Source organism: Equus caballus, chromosome 10 (genome assembly GCF_041296265.1).
Source record: "Equus caballus isolate H_3958 breed thoroughbred chromosome 10, TB-T2T, whole genome shotgun sequence".
Taxonomy (NCBI): Eukaryota; Metazoa; Chordata; class Mammalia; order Perissodactyla; family Equidae; genus Equus; species Equus caballus.
In genome coordinates this window covers 6,801,052-6,819,732 of record NC_091693.1, presented here as the reverse complement: position 1 = coordinate 6,819,732, position 18,681 = coordinate 6,801,052, and the positions used below count along the sequence as shown (strand labels likewise).

The 18,681-nt window shown below is 42.1% G+C and overlaps 1 long non-coding RNA gene across 2 annotated transcripts; it reads right to left on the bottom strand.

The window, feature by feature from the left end:
* Positions 1-10,702: 10,702 nt before the first annotated feature.
* LOC102150982 (uncharacterized) lies at positions 10,703-13,468 on the bottom strand. 2 transcript variants are annotated; one of them, XR_011422308.1, is made up of 5 exons: positions 13,378-13,468; positions 12,238-12,366; positions 11,957-12,046; positions 11,289-11,368; positions 10,703-10,867 (listed from the first exon to the last, which is right to left on the bottom strand). It is a non-coding gene; the product is annotated as an uncharacterized lncRNA (long non-coding RNA). The 2 variants fall into 2 exon arrangements; XR_001378990.3 differs by lacking the exon at positions 11,289-11,368.
* Positions 13,469-18,681: the final 5,213 nt, after the last annotated feature.

Genomic DNA, 18,681 nt, shown 5'->3' with positions numbered 1-18,681 from the left:
TTATACATTGAAACTATAAAACCATCCTGAGAGATTTTACAGAAAACCTAACTATATGGAGAGATATACCATGGTCACTCATTGGGAGACACAAAATACCATTAAGATGTCAATTCTAACCAAATTGATCTATAGAGTCAATGCAATCCCAATGAAAATACACACAGGCCCTTTTGTCTACCCAGAAATTTAGAAGCTTTTTCACGAATTCATATGGAAATAAAAAAGAACTAGAATAGTCAAAACAACTTTGAACTAGAAGAACAGAGTGGGAGAACTCACACTCTTTGACTCCAAGCCCTGTTGTAAGTCACAGAAATCCAGACAGTATGGTGTTAGCCTCCAGATAGACAATTAGATCCCTGGAAGAGTGTCTTTGTCCAGAAATCTATTCTTCATCCAGAAATAGTCTTAACATATATGGGCATTTGAATTTTAAAACGGTGCAAAGGCAGTTCAGTGGAGGTCAGTCTTTTCAACAGATGGCCCTGGAAGTGTTGGATATTCACATGCAGAAGAATAAACTTAGATCCATACGTTGCACCAAATAAAAAGGAACTTAACATGGACCTTACACCTAAATGCAAAACTACAACCATAAAACTTCTAGAGGTGACCATAAGAGAAACCTTAGGTTAGGCAAATATTTTTTTGATTCAACTACAAAGGCTTGATCAATAAAAACAAATTCACAAATTGTCCTTCATCAAAAGTTAAAACTTGTGTTCTTCAAAAGACACTGTTATAGGAATTAAAAGACAAGTCACAGACTGGAAAATCTGATGAAGAACTTGATTCCAGAATATATCATAAGCTCTCAAAACTGAATAATAAGAAAACAATTCAATAAATAGCGGGAAAAGATTTGAATAAACTTCAACAAATACCTATAGAGATGATAAATGAGTACTTGGAAAGGACTCAGTATTATTAGTCATTAGGGAAATGCATATTAAAATCACGATAAGATACCCTACACAGCTATCAGAATGGCTAAAATTAAAAAGCCTAACTTGCCAAGTGTTGGCAAAGATGTGGGGCCATTGGAGCTCTCATACATGGCTGATAGGAATGTAAAATGGCACGACCACTTTGGAAAAACACTTTGGCAGTTTCTTGAAAGTTAAACATACATCTACCATATGATCCAGCCATCCAATGCCTGGGTATTTATCTAAAAGGATTGAACGCATGTACTCATAGAAAGACTTGTACTGTGTGTGAATGTTCATAGCAGCTTTATTTGTAATAGGCAGAAACTGGAACCACCCAAATGTCCAAAAAGAGGTGAATGGATAGACAAATTGTGGTGTATTCTTATAATGAAGACCAGTCAGCAATCAAAGGGATGAACTGTTGATACCTGCAAGAACCTGGATGAATCTCAAGATAATTACGCCGAGCGAAAGAAGCCAGACAAAAGAAGGATGGCACGTACTCTGATTTCAGTTACATAAAATCCAGAAACTGCAGACTGACCTGTAGTGACAGGAAACAGATGAGTGGTTCCCTGGGGAGAGGGGGACGGAGGGATGACAAGGTTGCAGGAGAATTATCTTGGGGGGGATGGGTGTGTTCATTACCTTGATTGTGGTAATGGTTTCAAGGGTGCACACGTGTGTCTAAACTTATCAGATTGTATACCTGAAATGTCTGTAGTCTTGTCAATTGTACCTCAATAGAGGTCTGAAAAAATAAGTTAGTAAAAGAGCCACAGAGTAAATTCTGGAAGCAAGGAGATAGTAAAGGTAAGCACTAAACTTTATTCTTTAGGGTTTAAAATACTAAATGCCTGGAAAGTGCACTCTGAAGTTTACAGCTCTGCATTTCCTGGACCCCAGATTGTGAATGACCCATGCTGTATTTAAAAAACACAGAAACTGACTCAGTATTCCACCCCCTTTTTAAGAACAGTGCAGCCTACTTAATCTAGTGACATTAATCTGATGAACCCTCCTTCACACAGAGAAGAGCAATGCCAGCTGCAGTTAGACATGCTAATTGTGTCTGTAATTGTTGGGGAACGTGCCAGAGGGAGAGAACAACTTTGTCCACCTCGGCTGTTTTGCTTGTTTGTTCACGTAGTAAGACGAATCTTCTCTAACATAACATCACGCCGTGGAATGCAGTTGTAGAGACACCACCTGAGCCCAGGAAAAGCAGACCAGCACACGGTTTGGTGCTCAGTGTGGTAATCGCATACACTTCCATCTCGGCTTTTAATTTGATTGATCGAAAGTTGGTCAGATTCATACCACTGCATGTTCTCCAAGTTTTGAACTGGAATTAATAATGTTTTAGTTCTTTTTTCTACTAGTGATGTGAACAGTCTTTATAACAAAAAATATAACAAGTATATTTGTTACTCTAGACTAGAGTTAAAGTGGCACACATAAGTGATCCTCATTCCTGAAATTCTCATTGTAGCCAGACACTTGGCCACCTGGAGCTACGACTTCAATTTCCAGATTCCCTGGCAGCCTGATGAGGCCATGTGATTAATATCTGGCCAATATGATGGGAGCAGATAGAGGTGTGTGTGTGTGTGTGTCTTTGTGTGTAACTTCCCAGAAGTGTCCTCAAAGGGAGCAAGCATTCCCTTTTCTTTGCCTTCCTCTGTCCCACTGTCTCGGATGCAGATATGATGGCTCCAGCCGCCATTTTGGGCAACGTGGATGAGTGCCACAGCTTAGGGATGCAGGAGCAGATGGGTGGAAGGATCCAGACCCTAAGATTTTCAGGGGCCTCCAGGCCAGGCCTAGATCACCAACTCCCAGAAGTCTGGGTCATCAGCATCATAAGTTGTGGGAATAACAATCAAAACACAAAATATCTGTGTTCAGTTTAGGTTTCAGGATATGAAGTCTCATAATAGTTTTATTAAATGAAAAAGCAAAAAGAACAATAAGATTATTTATCTCAACTCCTAGGAATTTTCACCAAGCTTTTTATTCTTCTGAAGACGGTACTCTTAAAGAGAGAAGCTGGGTCCACTTGAATTCCATCCAGTCATACAACTTCAAATTATCATTGTTTGATATAATATTGAGTTTCAACGAAACAATTCAGTTGTTTGAAAGTGTAGCTCATGGAAGGCAACATGTGACACGTGTCACTTGCACTAGGAGGATGCTAATTTTCTTCTAGAAGAAAGGAATATTGAGTCTAGCACAAGCAAAACCCAGTATAGAGATTTCATTAATTAACAATCTTCTTTCTTTCTTTTTTTATTCTTTCTTTTTTATTGCAGTAACTTGGTTTATAACGTTATATAAATTTCAGTTGTACATCACTATATTTCAATTTCTGTGTACATTACATCATGTTCACCACCCAAAGACTAATTACAATCCATCACCACACACATGTAGCTAATAACCCCTTTCACTGTCTTCCTTCCCCTATTCCCCTCTGGTAACCACCAATCGAATTTCTTTTTCTATGTGCTTGTTTGCCGTTTTTGTCTTTTACTTATGAGTGAGATCACATGGTATTTGACTTTCTCCCTCTGACTTATTTGTCTTAGCATGATACCCTTGAGATCCATCTGGGTTGTCTCAAGTGGCTGGATTTCATTGTTTCTTATGGCTGAGTAGTATTCCATTGTGTATATATGTCACATCTTCTTTATCCATTCGTCCCTTGATGGGCGACTGGGTTGCTTCCAAGTCTTGGCTGTTGTGAATAGTGCTGTGATGAACATAATGGTGTATGTATCTTTATGCATTTGCATTTTCATATATATATACTTTTTAGATTTAAAAATTTTTCCTTTTCCTCCCCAAAGCCCCCCGGTACATAGTTGTGTATTTTTAGTTGTGGGTCTCTCCAGCCGTGACATGTGGGACGCCGCCCCAGCATGGCCTGATGAATGGTGCCATGTCCGTGCCCAGCATCCAAACCAGCGAAACCCATGGCCACTGAAGCAGAGCATACAAACCCAACCACTTGGCCACGGTGCCAGCCCCTGTGTTTCCATATTCTTTGGATAAATACCCAGCAATGGAATAGCAGGTTCGTATGGTAGTTCTATTCTTAATTTTTTGAGGAATCTCCGTACTGATTTCCATAGTGGCTGCACCAGTTTGCACTCCCACCAGCAGTGTATGAGAGTTCCCTTCTCTCCCCATAGCCCTCAACACTTGTTGTTTCCTGTCTTGTTAATTATAACCCTTCTGATGGGAGTGAGGTGATGATTTGCATTTCCCCGATAGTTAATGATGTTGAACATCTTTTCATGTGCCTGTTGCCCATCTGTATATCTTCTTTGGAGAAATGTCTGTTCAGATGCTTTGCCCATTTTTTAATTGGGTTGTTAGTTTTTTGTTGTTGAGATGTATGAGTTCTTTGTATATTTTAGATATTAACCCCTTATCAGATATGTAGTTTGTAAATATCTTCTCCTAAGTGTTAGGTTGTCTTTTTGTTTTGTTGATGGTTTCCTTTGCTGCGCAGAAGCTTTTTAGTTTGATGTCATCCCATTTGTTTGTTTTTTCTATTGTTCCCCTTGCCCGGTCAGACATGGAACTTGAAAATATGCTGCTAAGATCGATGTCGAAGAGCGTACTGCCTATGTTTTCTTCTAGAAGTTTACGGTCTTCAGGTCTTACATTCAAGTCTTTAATCCATTTTGAGTTAATTTTTGTATATGGTGTAAGATAATGGTGTATTTTCATTCTTTTGCATGTGGCTGTCCGGTTTTCCCAACACGGTTTCTTGAAGGGACTTTCCTTTCTGCATTGTATATTCTTGATGCTCTTGGTAAAAATTAGCTGTCCATAGATGCGTGGGTTTTTTTCTGGGCTTTCGATTCAGTTCCATTGATCTTGTCTGTTTTTGTGCCAGTACCATGCTGTTTTGGTTACTATAGCTTTGTAGTATATTTTGAAATCAGAGAGTGTGATACCTCCAGCTTTATTCTTTTTTCTCAGGATTCTTTGACTATTCAGGGCCTTTTGTTGTTCCATATAAATTTTAGGATTCTTTGTTGTATTTCTGTGAAAAATGTTGGAAGTTTGATAAGGATTGCATCGCATATGTAGATTGTTTTAGGAAGTATGGACATTTTAACTATGTTAATTCTTGCAATCCAAGAGCACGGAATATCTTTCCATTTCTTTGTGTCTTCTTCAATTTCTTTCAACAATGTTTTATAGTTTTCCATGTATGGATCTTTCACCTCTTTGGGTGAGTTTATTCCCAGGTATTTTATTCTTTTTGTTGCAATTGTAAATGGGGTTGTATTCTTAATTTCTCTTTCTGCTACTTCATTGTTGGTGTACAGAAACACAACTGATTTTTGTATGTTGATTTTGTATCCTGCAACTTCATTGTATTCATTTATTATTTCTAAAAGTTTTTTAGTGGGTTCTTTAGGGTTTTCTCTATATACAATCATGTCGTCTGAAAATAGTGACAGTTTCAGTTCTTCCTTTCCAATTTGGATCCATTTTATTTCGTTTGCTTGACTGACTGCTCTGGTTAAGACTTCCGATGCTATGTTAAATAAGAGTGGTGAAAGCATGCCTCCTTGTCTGCTTCCTGTTTTTAGAGGGATAGCTTTCAGTTTTTGTCCGTTGAGACTGATATTAGCTGTGGGTTTGTCATATATAGCCTTTATTATGTTGAAGTACTTTCCTTTGCTACCCATTTTGTTCAGAGTTTTCATCATGAATGGATGCTGTATCTTGTCAAATGCTTCCTCTGCATCTGTTGAGATGATCATGTGATTTTTATTCCTCATTTTGTTAATGTGGTGTATCACGTTGATTGCTTTGCGGCTGTTGAACCATCCCTGCAACCCTGGAATAAATCCCACTTGATCATAGTGTATGATCTTTGTAATGTATTGTTGTCTTTGATTTGCTAGTATTTTGTTGAGGACTTTTGCGTTGATCTTCATCAGTGATATCGGCCTGTAATTTTCTTTTTTTGTGTTATCCCTGCCTGGTTTTGGTATCAAGGTGATGTTGGCTTCTTAGAATGAGTTGGGAAGGTTTCCCTTCTCTTCAAACTTTTGGAAGAGTTTGAAAAGGATAGGTATTAAGTCCTATTTGAATGTTTGGTAGAATTCACCAGAGAAGCCGTCTGGTCCTGGACTTTAGTTTTGGGGAGGTTTTTGATGACTGTTTCGCTCTCCCTACTGGTGATTGGTGTATTCAAATTCTCTATTTCTTCTTGATTTAGTTTTGGGAGGTTGTAGGATTCTAAGAATTTATGCAATTCTTCTAGATTATCCAATTTGTTGGCCTATAGCTTTTTGTAGTATTCTCTTATGATCTTTTTCATTTCTGAGATGTCCGTGGTAATTTCTCCTCTTTCATCTGATTTTATTTATTTGAACCTTTTCTCTTTTTTTCTTTGTGACTCTAGCTAAAGTTTTGTCACTTTTGTTTATCTTTTCAAAGAACCGGCTCTTGGTTTCATTGATTTTTTCTAGTGTTTTCTTAGTCTCTATTTCATTTGTTTCTGTCCTGATTTTTATTATTTCCTGCGTTCTACTGATTTTAGCCCTTGTTTGTTCTTCTTTTTCGAGTTCTTTTAGGTGCACTGTTATATTGTGTATTTGGGACTTTGCTTGTTTGTTGAGGTAGGCCTGAATTGCTATAACTTTCCCTCTTAGAATCGCTTTTGCTGTATCCCATAGATTTTTGTATGCCATATTTTCATTTTCCTTTGTCTCCAGGTCTTTTTTGATTCCTCCTTCAATTTCTTCATTGACCCAGTCGTTGTTCAGTATCACTTTGCTTACTCTCCACACATTTGTGGCTTTTCTGATTTTATTCTGGTACTTCATTTCTAGTTTCATAGCTTTTTGGTCAGAAAAGATGCTTGGTATTATTTCAATCTTCTTAAATTTATTGAGAGTTGTTTTGTGGCCTATTATGTGAACAATCCTGGAGAATGTTTCATGTGCATTTGAAAAGAATTTGTATTGTATGGTTTTTGGATGGAATGTTCCGTATATATCTACTAAATCCCCCTGGTCTAATGTGTCATTTAAGGGCAATGTTTCCTTATTGATCTTCTGTTTGCGTGATCCATCCTTTGGTGTAAGTGGAGTGCTAAAGTCCCCTACTGTTATTGTATTACTGTCTATTTCTCCTTTTATGATGTTAATAACTGCTTTATATATTTAGGTGCTCCTATGTTGGGTGCATAGATATTTACAAGTGTTATATCCTCTTGTTGGATTGTGACCTTTATCATTATGTAGTGCCCTTCTTTGTCTCCTGTTAGAGTTTTTGTTTTAAAGTCTATTTTGTCTGATATATGTACCGCTACTGCAGCTTTCTTTTCTTTGCCATTTGCACCAAGTATCTTTTTCCATCCCTTTACTTTCAGTTTGTTGGTGCTTTTAGGTCAGAAGTGTGTCTTTTGTATGCAGCGTATAATGGGTCTTGTATTTTTATCCAGTTGGCCACCCGTTGCCTTTCGAGTGGAGGCCTTAGTCCCCTGACATTTAAGTAGCCATTTTTAGCATGTACTTATTGCCATTTTCTTACTTTTTTTCCTGGGTGTTTTAGTAGTTCTTTCCTGTTCCTTTCATTAGGAGAGTGCTAATTTTCGTCTAGAAGTAAGAAATATTGAGTCCAGCACAAGCAAAACCCAGTATAAGGATTTCACCAACTAACAGTTTCTATGATAAGGAAGAGGCACATAAGTAAGATCTTACATATTCCTTGTAAAGCAGGGCTTATAGGTTTTTTTCCATAGATGACTTCAGGGACACTGCCAGGCCTGAGGCTTGTGTCCTCATGACCCCACCACATAAGGCTATGTCCTTCTTTTGGACAGTTAAGAAGGGACACAGGTGTGAGTGGTCAAGTTTCTCGTCCCTTGGCATGCCTGCTGCTACATGGTGATGGGAGTGAGTCCCTTTGCAGGGAAGGGCTGCATGTCCTAGATGGGGAAAGAGAACAGGGAGTGGCTGCAAATGCCAGGTCAGAGGCCCTTCAGGTTTTGAAGCCTTGCTCATTGGGTTTGGTGCTCTAAATCGTATGCAAGTCACCTCAATGGTGGCCCTGGTTGCCAGGAGAGGAGCTCCAAGTCCAGCCCAGGCATGTTCAGGCAGGTGCAAAGCTGTCCCTGCTGTGGAGGTGTTGGGCATTGCAATGGAGAGGTAATACACTCGGAGACCAGCCTTCACCACCTTTGCTCTGGGGAGGGGCAGCTGTGTCTCTGTCATGTTGCAACCAACCATTTTAACAGGAAGCACTCTCGTAGCACTCACAACAGGCCAGGGTCTGTGAACTCCCTGAATCCTCACAACACTCCATGAGAGTCTGTTACTATGCAGGTGAGGAAGCTGAGACACAGTAGCGTTAGTTGGCTTCAGCACAAGGTCCTGACCGGGGACCTCAGCCCAGGCAGGCTGGCTGCAGCACCCATGAGCTGCCCCGTCTGTGGCTTTCGCAGTAAGGGAAAGACCTCTGTAGCTCAGTAGGTCCCATACTAGTAGGCTGCTGGAACCTGGCCTAGAGCTGGGGCATTGAAAGTCAGGGAATCTTTCATCCCACTCTCTGCACTTTATTCTCTCCCCAACCCTTCCTCTTCCTAAGACAGAAAATCCTCACTCCAGGAGCTTGAAAATTCCACAAATTTTGTTGGATGTAGACGCTGGGCTGGTGGGCCTAAAGGAGTGCTGAGGTCACCATAGGGGTTGTGTTGCTGTCCTCGGGGGAGGCCCTGTGCACCAGCCTCTTGTTTGCATGTCAGGAGAAGGGCCGAGGGCCCATCCCAAGGCAGGGAGGTGGGTGGGAGGCACTGGGGGTCCTTGAATCTGGGGGTCACTGTCCACGAGTGACCTCAGTGGAAGACTATCAAGGACAAGCTGAGGAAAGTGCAGAGGGTAGAAGAGGCCCTGATGTAAAGGGTGTTGTGAGAGCTGACCTGACCTGGATAATGTCTCCTGGAGGTTGGTTCTCTGGGTCTGTGGGGGTAGAGGCAGACGTGGGGCAGTGACAGTGGTTGGGCATGGCTGCCACCTACCACTGTTTAGGTTGTGCACATTGCCCAGGACCAGGCAGGACCTGGAATGAGTGGGAGCTGCTTCTTTTGCCCAGGGGAATGAGGCACCGCATCTGAATCACCATAGGTCTCCCCAGAGGCCAGTGTTGGCTGTGAATCTGAGCCTCAGTGGGTGGGGTGGGGTGGCTGGGTGCATTTGGAGAGAGCCGAGGCAAGCCAGGATGCCCGTGAGTGGAAAATGACCGAGGTGGCACAGGAGGCTCAGTAATCCTGTGCCAGAGGCTTCCCCGCAGTATCATCAGGGGGCGGCCTGTAGCTCCTGGTCTGCTGCTGGCCTCTCGACCCCATGTGTGGCATCCTGCAGTTGGCCTCAATGTCACAGTCTGGGAAGCATCTGTGGCTCTGTCTGAGGGCTTCGTCCCAGAGGCCTGTATGCCCAGTTGAGGCTATGAGTCTACTTCTGTCCAATGGACTGAGAGCAGATGTTATGTATGTCGCTTTAGGGCCAAAGACTTGTTTAAAATATTTTTTCCCCCGCTTTATTGAGGTATAGTTGATTAAGAATACTGTAATATATTTATAGTATACAACATGGTGATTTCGTATATGTGTAGATTGTGAAATAATTACCACCAAGTTAATGAACACATCCATCAACTCATAGTTACCTTTTTTGGGTGACAATGCTTATGCTCTACTCTTAGCCAGTTTTAAGTATAGGAAACAGTATTGTTAACTACAGTCACATTATCCATTAGATCTCCAGACCTTATTCATCTCCTAACTGAAAGTTCGTGCCCTTTACCAGCCTGTCCTCATTTCTCCCACTCCCTAGATCCCTGGGAACCACCATTCTACCTTCTCTTTCTCTGAGCTTGCCTAGTTTGGATTCCATATATAGGTGACATCATATAGGTATTTGACTTTGAATTCTTTCACTTAGCATGATGCCCTCAAGGTCTATCTATGTTGGCAGAAATGACAGGATTTCATATGATTCACGGCTTACTAATGTTCCTTTGTGCATATATAACCCGCACCTTCTTTCTCTATCTATCTGTTGATGGACACTTAGGTTGTTTCCATATCTCGTCTAATTTGAATAATGCTGCAATGAAGGAGGAGTCCAGACTTCTTGTTGAAACAGTGATTTTAATTCCTTGGGATAAATACCCAGAAGTGGGCTTCTCAATCATATGGGAATTTAATTTTTAGTTTTTTGAGGACCTCCATACCGTTTTCCATAGTGGCTGTTGAACTTGATATTGCCACCAGGAGTGTACAAGGGTTCACTTTCAGGCCAAGCATTTTAAGAAGCAAGTGCGGGTTCTCCAAACTCTCATCATCTGCCTGGGTTCAAAGGACCCTGAGCCCTTCGGAGATGGTGGAACCACCAAGCAGGAGGAGCCTGGATCCCTGACCTAATATGTGGGCCACCACGTGCTCACATTGGGAGGTTCTGTGAGTGTGCAATAGACTTCTCTTTTTTAGACTATTGAAATAGTGGGATTTATTTGTTACAGCCACTACCATGACCCTAAGCAATCTACCTCCTAGCTGGCATTGCCCACTAGGGCAGTGCATCAGAAACTATTCATTGTTGTGGAGTAGGACCTGTTTGTTCATATTTCCAATCTGTGATGGACTGTTCCTTTTGGTCTGTACCCTGTTCACCTACACAAGGCTCCTGATCACATACTTGGATGTCATGAAAATGTCAAGTTGCTGTAAGTGTTTTTTAAAGATTTTATTTTTCCTTTTTCTTCCCAAAGCCCCCCGGTACATGGTTGTGCATTTTTAGCTGTGAGCCCTTCCAGTTGTGGCATGTGGGACGACACCTCAGCTTGGCTTGACGAGCGGTGCCATGTTCTCGCCCAGGATTTGAATCCACGAAACCCTGTGCCACCGAAACGGAGAGCGTGAACTTAACCACTCAGCCATGGGGCCGGCCCATCAAGTTGCTGTAAGTTTTGAAGCAGTTACTGGCAGTTTCTGCACTCATCTGGTTGTAAACATAAACAGTTGGTGGACCAGTACTGGCACTGCTCTAGCTTATTTCTCTGTTTTATTTTCCCCATAGCATTTACCATTCCCTGTAATTATCTTGTGTGTTTAGAGGTCTATTTGTTTCTGGTTTCCTTCCCTGCCAGAATGTAAGCTCCATCAGAAAGAGATCTTCTTATGTTGCTCTGTTGCATTCCTATTTCCTGGTACAGTGTCTGGTACATTGTAGGCACTCAGAATGTATTTGTTGAATGATTACTAAATGGCAAGCATTGCTGGGTGGTGGGAGAGGTGGGAGAGGAGGCAGTCCATACCTGTTACAGAAGCTCTCTACAGTCATAACCTGATGCGAATTCTAACCAGTTCACCGACAGCTGCCTGACTCCCTGGATTTCTGGGAGATCACAAGTTCCCAGATTAGGTCTGGCCTCTTACAACCCACCTCCCTAGATTCCCCCTTCGAGATTGGACCACTGTGGACTGTCACTGTCTGGTGATGTGTCTGTCTGCCACCTTGGTTTCTAAGTTCTGAAGGGTGGGATTGGACCTGAAGTGGTCACTGCTATGTCCCCAGAGTCACGCGGCATGGTCAAGGCCCCTGGTCAGCATAAATAGGTTTATGGCACAAATGCATGAATGTGGGCAGGAGGGGAGGGTACCCTGGGGAAACAGTGCCGTACCCTACTTCCCATGGTCCCATCCCTTGGCAGGGTCCCAGAGTTGGTCTTGAGCACAGGTCAAATGGGCTGCGTTACACTTCCTCCCCACTTCCACAACCTCAAGGTGCTTGCTCAGGCTGGCAACACTTGGCACTCTAGACACTGAGGAGCTGATGTCCCATTTAGCCCAAATGGATACTTAGAGCCATCTAAGTAATGCTGCTGTATATATTTGGTGATTTGCTCATGAGCTGGAGGGCAGGTTACCGAGAAAGTATGGCCACTGTCAAGAGAATCACGAGGAGTAATATACCGATGCATACCACCAGAATTGCTGCAATCGCAAATATGAAGGCATAGCGGGAAGCCTCGGCTGCCAGGTCTCGTTCATTCTTATAGTTGTGTTTCCTTGTCTGAGTTTCAGAAGAGGCAGAAGAGGAATAGATGGGTTTAAAGGGTTGTTGGTTGGGGGTGAGATTTGGTACTGTAAGGATCCAGGGTGGGGACCTGAACCCACAGGAGCAAGAATGTGGATGAAGTTTGTTGAGGGTAAAGGAAGGATGGGGAGGGAGGGGCGGGGAGGAATGACGTGATGCCGATTCACCTGTTCAGAATAGTACATGGCCACAGCTCCTAAGGGACAGCACACCAAGTAGGCCACGAGCACCAGGATAAAGTGATCTTCAGGTTCCTCATCAGACTCACCATCTGCCTCACACATACTTTCAAGTGACTGAGGGCGGGGAGTGGGTTATGGCTCAGTATGGCTTCTGGACTCTTCCATCCCCTTTGACCTCCTCCCTTTCACCCTTTTGGCTCCCATAAATTCTTCGTTGAGTCCCTTTAAAACTTTCACCGAATCCCTCTTACTCCCACCATGTCCCCTCTAACTTCTCCCCATCCCGTTTAATACTTCCCTGTCCCCTAGAGCTCCTGGTACCTCCGTCCCCATGCCCTATAATCCCTCTCTGTTCCCTGTTCCCCTTTCCCAGTCTCCTATAACCTTCCCCCTTCTTCTAAAACAGCCTTGGTGAAACCTGAAGTATGTCTCTCTTGCCCCTTCCACTGTCCCCCCAAATCCCTTACTGACTCTGATGACTGTCACTCGGCCTCCCTGAAACCTCAGCTGACCCACTGTCACACTTTCTTCTTATAACACCCTCGTCGTTCCCCAAAGCAGCCTTCTCTTTGCCCCTATAAATACTCTACAAACCGACCCTCATTCAACACTTTAACACTCTCACTTGTCGTCTGTAAAAGCTTCATTGTGCCCTTATCATATCCTTACTCTATCAAACCTCTAATGTCTGCAATAGCTGTCTGCTTGCCCCATTTCTACTGTCCTTCACTTCATCCCTGTGAGTCTGTCATGGTCCTGCTCTGAAACTTCCCATTCACCCCTAAACTCCTCCCTCCCTCCCGTCTCCCATAACCTCTCCCTCGGCTCCTCTAAGATCTTCTGTGAGCATCTGTCCTCTCCGTGGGCACTCATAGCCTGCTCTCTGTCTCCTTATAAAAGCCCGCCCTGTCTCCCTGTAGCACCATCTCTGTCCCTCTGTAACCAGCTTCCTGACCCTTTGAACTCCTTCTCTGTCTGCCTATACAGCCTTCCTGTTCTCCTAAACACGTGCTCGTTCCAGTTACTTCTCTACCTATAACACCCCCTTATGAAACCTCTTTGCCCCCTCATTGCTCCTCTACCTCTCTTCCTCCCACCCTGTCCCCCCATAAATTCCCTGCCTACCCTCCAAACACTTCCATTAAGACCTCTGGATCCAGCACTACCAAGGCTACATGGAGCCTCCTGCTCACTTCCACCTGCCAGGGATTACCATGGAGACCAGGCAGGCCCCGCCTCCCATTCTGTCTTTCTCCTACTATTGGCTGATTGGAGGTTGTGTGTGTTGGGGTGGGGAAGCCAATACTTGGCTGCTGATGGGTCTGAAAAAGTTCAAGTTTTTCATACTCTCTCAGGTGATTGATCTATTCTGAGAGTGCCTTGGGGGGAAAAGCACCAGTAGGGGCAAGAGTGATGTGGGCCTAGGAGCCTTGGGTTGTTTCAGGCACCTTGAGCGGTCATTTAAGTACTTGGAGTCAGGTTGTTCAGGAGTGGAGGGTGATCTTTGTGAGAATTAACAGCTTTTCGCGTGCTTATCTGCCAGCTGTCTATCCTCTGGCAAAGTCTCAGCTCAGATCTTTGGCCTATTTAAAAATTTGCGTTGTTTTTGTTACAGTTAAGTGTGAGAGTCATTTATATATCTTGGATACAAGTCTTTTATCAGGTATGTGATTTACAAATATTTTTTCTGGATCTGGAGCTATCTTTTTGTTTTCTAACAGTGTCATTTGCAGAGCAAGAGTCTTCTTTTTTTCTTTTGTGGACATGCTTTTGGTGTCATGTCTAAGAACCCTTTTCTTAACCCAGCGTCAGGAAGATTTTCTCCTATGTTTTCCTCTGAAAGTTTGATAGATTTACTTTTTACATTTAGGTCTATGATCCATATTGAGTTAATATCTGTATAAAATGTGAGTTTTGGTACAGATTAGTTTTCTTTGCATATGGCAGTCCAATTAATCTGATACCATTAAAAACATTCGATTCTCTCTTTATCTCTTTCTGCACTCCTCATTGTGTTATGTTGATCTCTGTGTCTATCTGATTGCCAGTACCACAGTGTCTTTAATGTAGCTTCACAGTGATTCTTTTTTAACTTTTTGCAGGGAAGGATTTGCTCTAAGCTAACATCTGTTGTCAATCTTCCTTTCTCCCCCCACAAAGCCCCAGTACATGTTGTGTGTAGTTGTCAGTTCTTCCGGCTTTTCTCTGTGAACTGCTGCCACAGCAGGGCTACTGACAGATGAGTGGTGTGGTTCCGTGCCCGGGAACCGAAACTGGGCTGCCAGAGCAGAGCGTGCCGAACTTTCACCTGTAGGCCTTCAGGGCTGGCTCTACAGTGATTCTTAAAGTTGAGTGATGTGAGTACTCCAATTTTATTCTTCTTTTTGAGAATTGTTTTGAGTCTACTTTTCTAGATCTACGAATCCTGTTGGTCTTTTAACAGGAATTGCATATCAATTGGGAGAGATGCTGAGCCTTCCAATTCATGATTGTGGGAAGGCTCACCATTTGTCTAGGTCTCCTTTTATTTCTTTCATCAGCAGCTGCAGCTTAAACACACAGCTGGTACACACAATATTGTAGATTTACATCCAACTACTTGATCGTTTGGGAGCCGTTGAAAAGTGTATTATGATTTTTTGTGGCGAGGTAGATGCACCCTGAGCTAACGTCCAATGCCAACTTTCCTCTTTTGGTTGTTTATTTGGTTGAGGAAGATTAGCCCTGAGCTAACGTCTGTGCCAGTCGTCCACGATTTTATATGTGGGACGCCTTCCCAGCACGGCTGATGAGTGGAGTAGGTCCACACTCAGGAGCTGAACCCATGAACCTGGGCCACCGAAGCAGAGTGCGCTGAACTTTTAACCACTCGGCCGAGGGGTTGGCCTCGAAAATTGTATTATTTTCAAAAGATATTAGTTTCTGATCGTTTACTGTTAGCATACGGACATGCAATAGATTTTGTGTGTTGCTATGTTAATTGGTGATCTTGCTAACCTGATTTTATCAATTCTAGGAGCTTTTGTTTGTAGATTCCTTGGGATTTTCTGCAAAGACAATCACGCCGTCTGCCAATAAGGGTGATTTTCTTTCCTCCTTTGTAATCCATATGCCGTTTCTCTCTCTCTCTGACTTCTTGTGCTGATGAGGACTTCCAGGCTGACGTGTAATAGCAGTGGTGAGAGTGGACATCCTTGCCTTTTTGCAGATTTCAGGGAGGAAGCCTTTCCTCCTTCAGTGTTACATATGACGTTAGCTATGGGTTTTCTGTAGATGCCCTTTATCAGGATGCGGAAGGCCCCTGTTAGTTCTGGTTTGCTGAGTTTTTATTGTGAAAGAAACTTGAGTTTTCTGAAATGCTTTTTCTGCATGACTTGATCGTGTGGTTTTCCTTCTTTATACGGTTAACATCGTGGATTACACTGATTGCTTTTCTAATACTGAACCAGCTTTGCATCCTTGGGAGAAACCCCAGTTGGTGATGGTGTGTGCTACTTATATACTTCTGTTTCTGGTTTTCTAATATGTCATTGAGAAGTTTTGTGTCTGTATTCATGAGAGAGATTGGTCTGAAGTGTTTGTACACTGCCTTTATCTGGTTTTCGTGTCAAGGTAATGCTGGCCTCATAAAATGAGTTGAATGATAGTCCTTCCTCTTCTGTTTTCTGGAGAAGATTGGGTAGAAGTGATGTTACTTGTTTGCTGTAATTTACCAGTGAAACCGTCTGGGTCTGGAGATTTCTTTTCCAGAAGGTTTTTAGTTACAAAATCAAATTGTTTACTAGATATAAGGTGACTGAGATAATCTCTTTCTCCTTGATGAGTTTTGGGAGCTTGTTTTTGAAGAGTGGGCCAGTTTTCTCCTAAGTTTCAGAAATTATGTGTGGGGCTTTGTTTGTAGTAGCCCCTTATTTTCCCTTGAATGTCTCAGGGGTCTGTCGTGAGGGCACCTCCTTCATTTCCAACAGTGGCTACTTGTCTCTTCTCTCTTTTGTCCATCTTACGAGAGGTTTATCAATTTTATTGATAGTTTCAAAGAAACAGCTTTGGTTTCATTGATTTTCTCTATTGTTTTTCCTTTTCCAGTTTCATTGATTTCCACTCTTATCTCTTCTTTCTTCTCGTTACTTTCGGTTTATTTTGCTCTTCTTTGTCTAGTTTCTCACTGGAAGCTTAGATTGCTAATTTGAGACATTTCTTATTTTGTAATATGGGCATTTGAAGTTGTACGTTCCCCTCTAAGCACTGTGTTAGCTGCATCCCACATATTTTGATATGTTACATACTTCATTTTTGATCAGTTAAAAACATTTTCTAATTTCCCTTGACCCATGAATGATTTTGACATGTGTGGCTTATTTCCCAAGTGTTTGGAGATTTTCCTGTTGTTTTTCTGTTTTTATTCTAAGTTTGCTTTTATTATGGTCAGCACACTAAATTCTATGAGTTCTCATGACAAGGAGAACATTTTTTCCTCCGTTTTCTTTCTTTTCTTTTTATCTATAGGCAAAGACAGATGTTAGCAGAACGTCTTGCGGTAATCACTTCTCAATCTATAGAAATCAAAGCATCATACTGTACACCGTCAACTTATACAGTGATGCCTGTCAATCATATCTCATCAAGACTGGAGAAAAAGTATTCCATTTCTATGTAGCAAAGCACCATACACTTAGCAGCTTAAAACAGCAGCTTTTATTAGCTCACAGTTCCGTAGGTGAGAAATCTAGGAATGGTATGCCTGAGTTCTCTGCTCAGGTTGTCAGAAGGCTGAAATCAACGTGCCTGCTGAAATGTGTTCTCATCTGGAACTCCGGATACTCTTCCAAGCTCATGCTTTTGTGCAGAAGTCAGTTCCTCGTGGCTTTGGGACTGTAGTCATTCTCTTTCTTTGTGGCTACCAGCTGGGATAGATTCGTAGATGCTAAAGTCCACCTGCATTCCTTTCCGTGTGGTCCTGTCCATCTTCAGAGCCATCAATGGAGAATCCCCGTCCATCAAAATCACTCTCACACTGACTGTCTGAGTTCCTCTGTCTCTGACCTCTAGACTCCGTTTTAAGACCTTATGTGTTTAGGTCAGACCCACCCAGATAATCTCCATTTCTAAAAGTACACCGTAGCATATAACCTACCCTAATCACAGGAGTGGTATCCCGTCATAGTCACAGTCTCGGAGATTATATAGGATTATACACCAGGGGGCAGAAATTTTTTTTGGGGGTGGGTGCATTATGGAATCTTGTGTGCCACAGTAAGATAATATGACTTTATATGCTTTGTTTAGTATGATTTCATATGGTTTGTATGACTTGAATTGTTTGAAATTTGTTAAAGTTTGTTTTATAATCGAGGATATGGCCTATGTTGATGAAGTTCTATGTGCACTTGAAAAGAATGTGCGTCTGCTTTCAGTGGGTGCTATGTTCAGTAAATGGCAGCCAGATCCACTTGGTTGATGATGTTCAGTTTTTGTATACCCTTGCTAATTTTCTGTTCACTTGTCCTATCGGTTATTGAGAGAGGAATGTTGAATTGTTCCGCTAAAATTGCAGATTTTACCTTTTGGTTTTATCCGGTTTTGACTCATGTGCTTTGAAGCTCTGTGTTACGTGCTCATACAATTAGGATTCTTTAGTCTTCCTGTGGAATTGTTCCTTTTATCATTATTTAATGCCCCTCTTTATGTCTGTTAATTATCCTCGCTCTGATGTGTGCTTTGTCTCATATTAATATAACCACTCATCTTAATGTTGTTAGTGTTTTTATTGCATATCTTTTCTCTCTCATAAATTTTCTTTGATCCTACGTACATCATTATAATTAACGTGAGTTTCTTGTAGCCATGTATAGTTGGGTCTTGTATTACATCCCCGAGTGAGATGGGCAATCTACATTCTGCTTCTGACCCCTGTTTCACAAGCTGCAGGTTTTCCCATTAGTGCCTGTAAGTTTGAGCTTGCAAGATGTTCAAGGACCAGCCTCCCCAGCGTCCCCTAGGGGCTCGTTAGACATGGAGAATCCCTTGTTCTACTCCCATACTCACTGAATGAAAACCTGCTTGATGACAATACCTTTCAGTGATTTGTGTGCACATGGAAGTATCAAAAGTATAGTCTATAGGACACTGTAGACTTTTGAGGGATGAAACCTTCTTTATTAGCATTAATAGCCAGAGAGGGATCTTTGTGATTAGCTTCTTAGATATACAGGTTTAAAATCTGTGATACCTGGCATATCTCAGACCATCCTGTCTCTAATTTCCTCATCGCAAATGGCATTTTTATGACCCTGTGAAGTAAAACCGCTCTTCTAACCCAACTTACTAGTTTATTTTATAACAACCCAGCTCTTTATGTAGTCTTATTTGTTTTGAAGGATATGAGCCCTCCTTTTTGGTACACTTTCTGAACTGGCATTACTTGGTTGA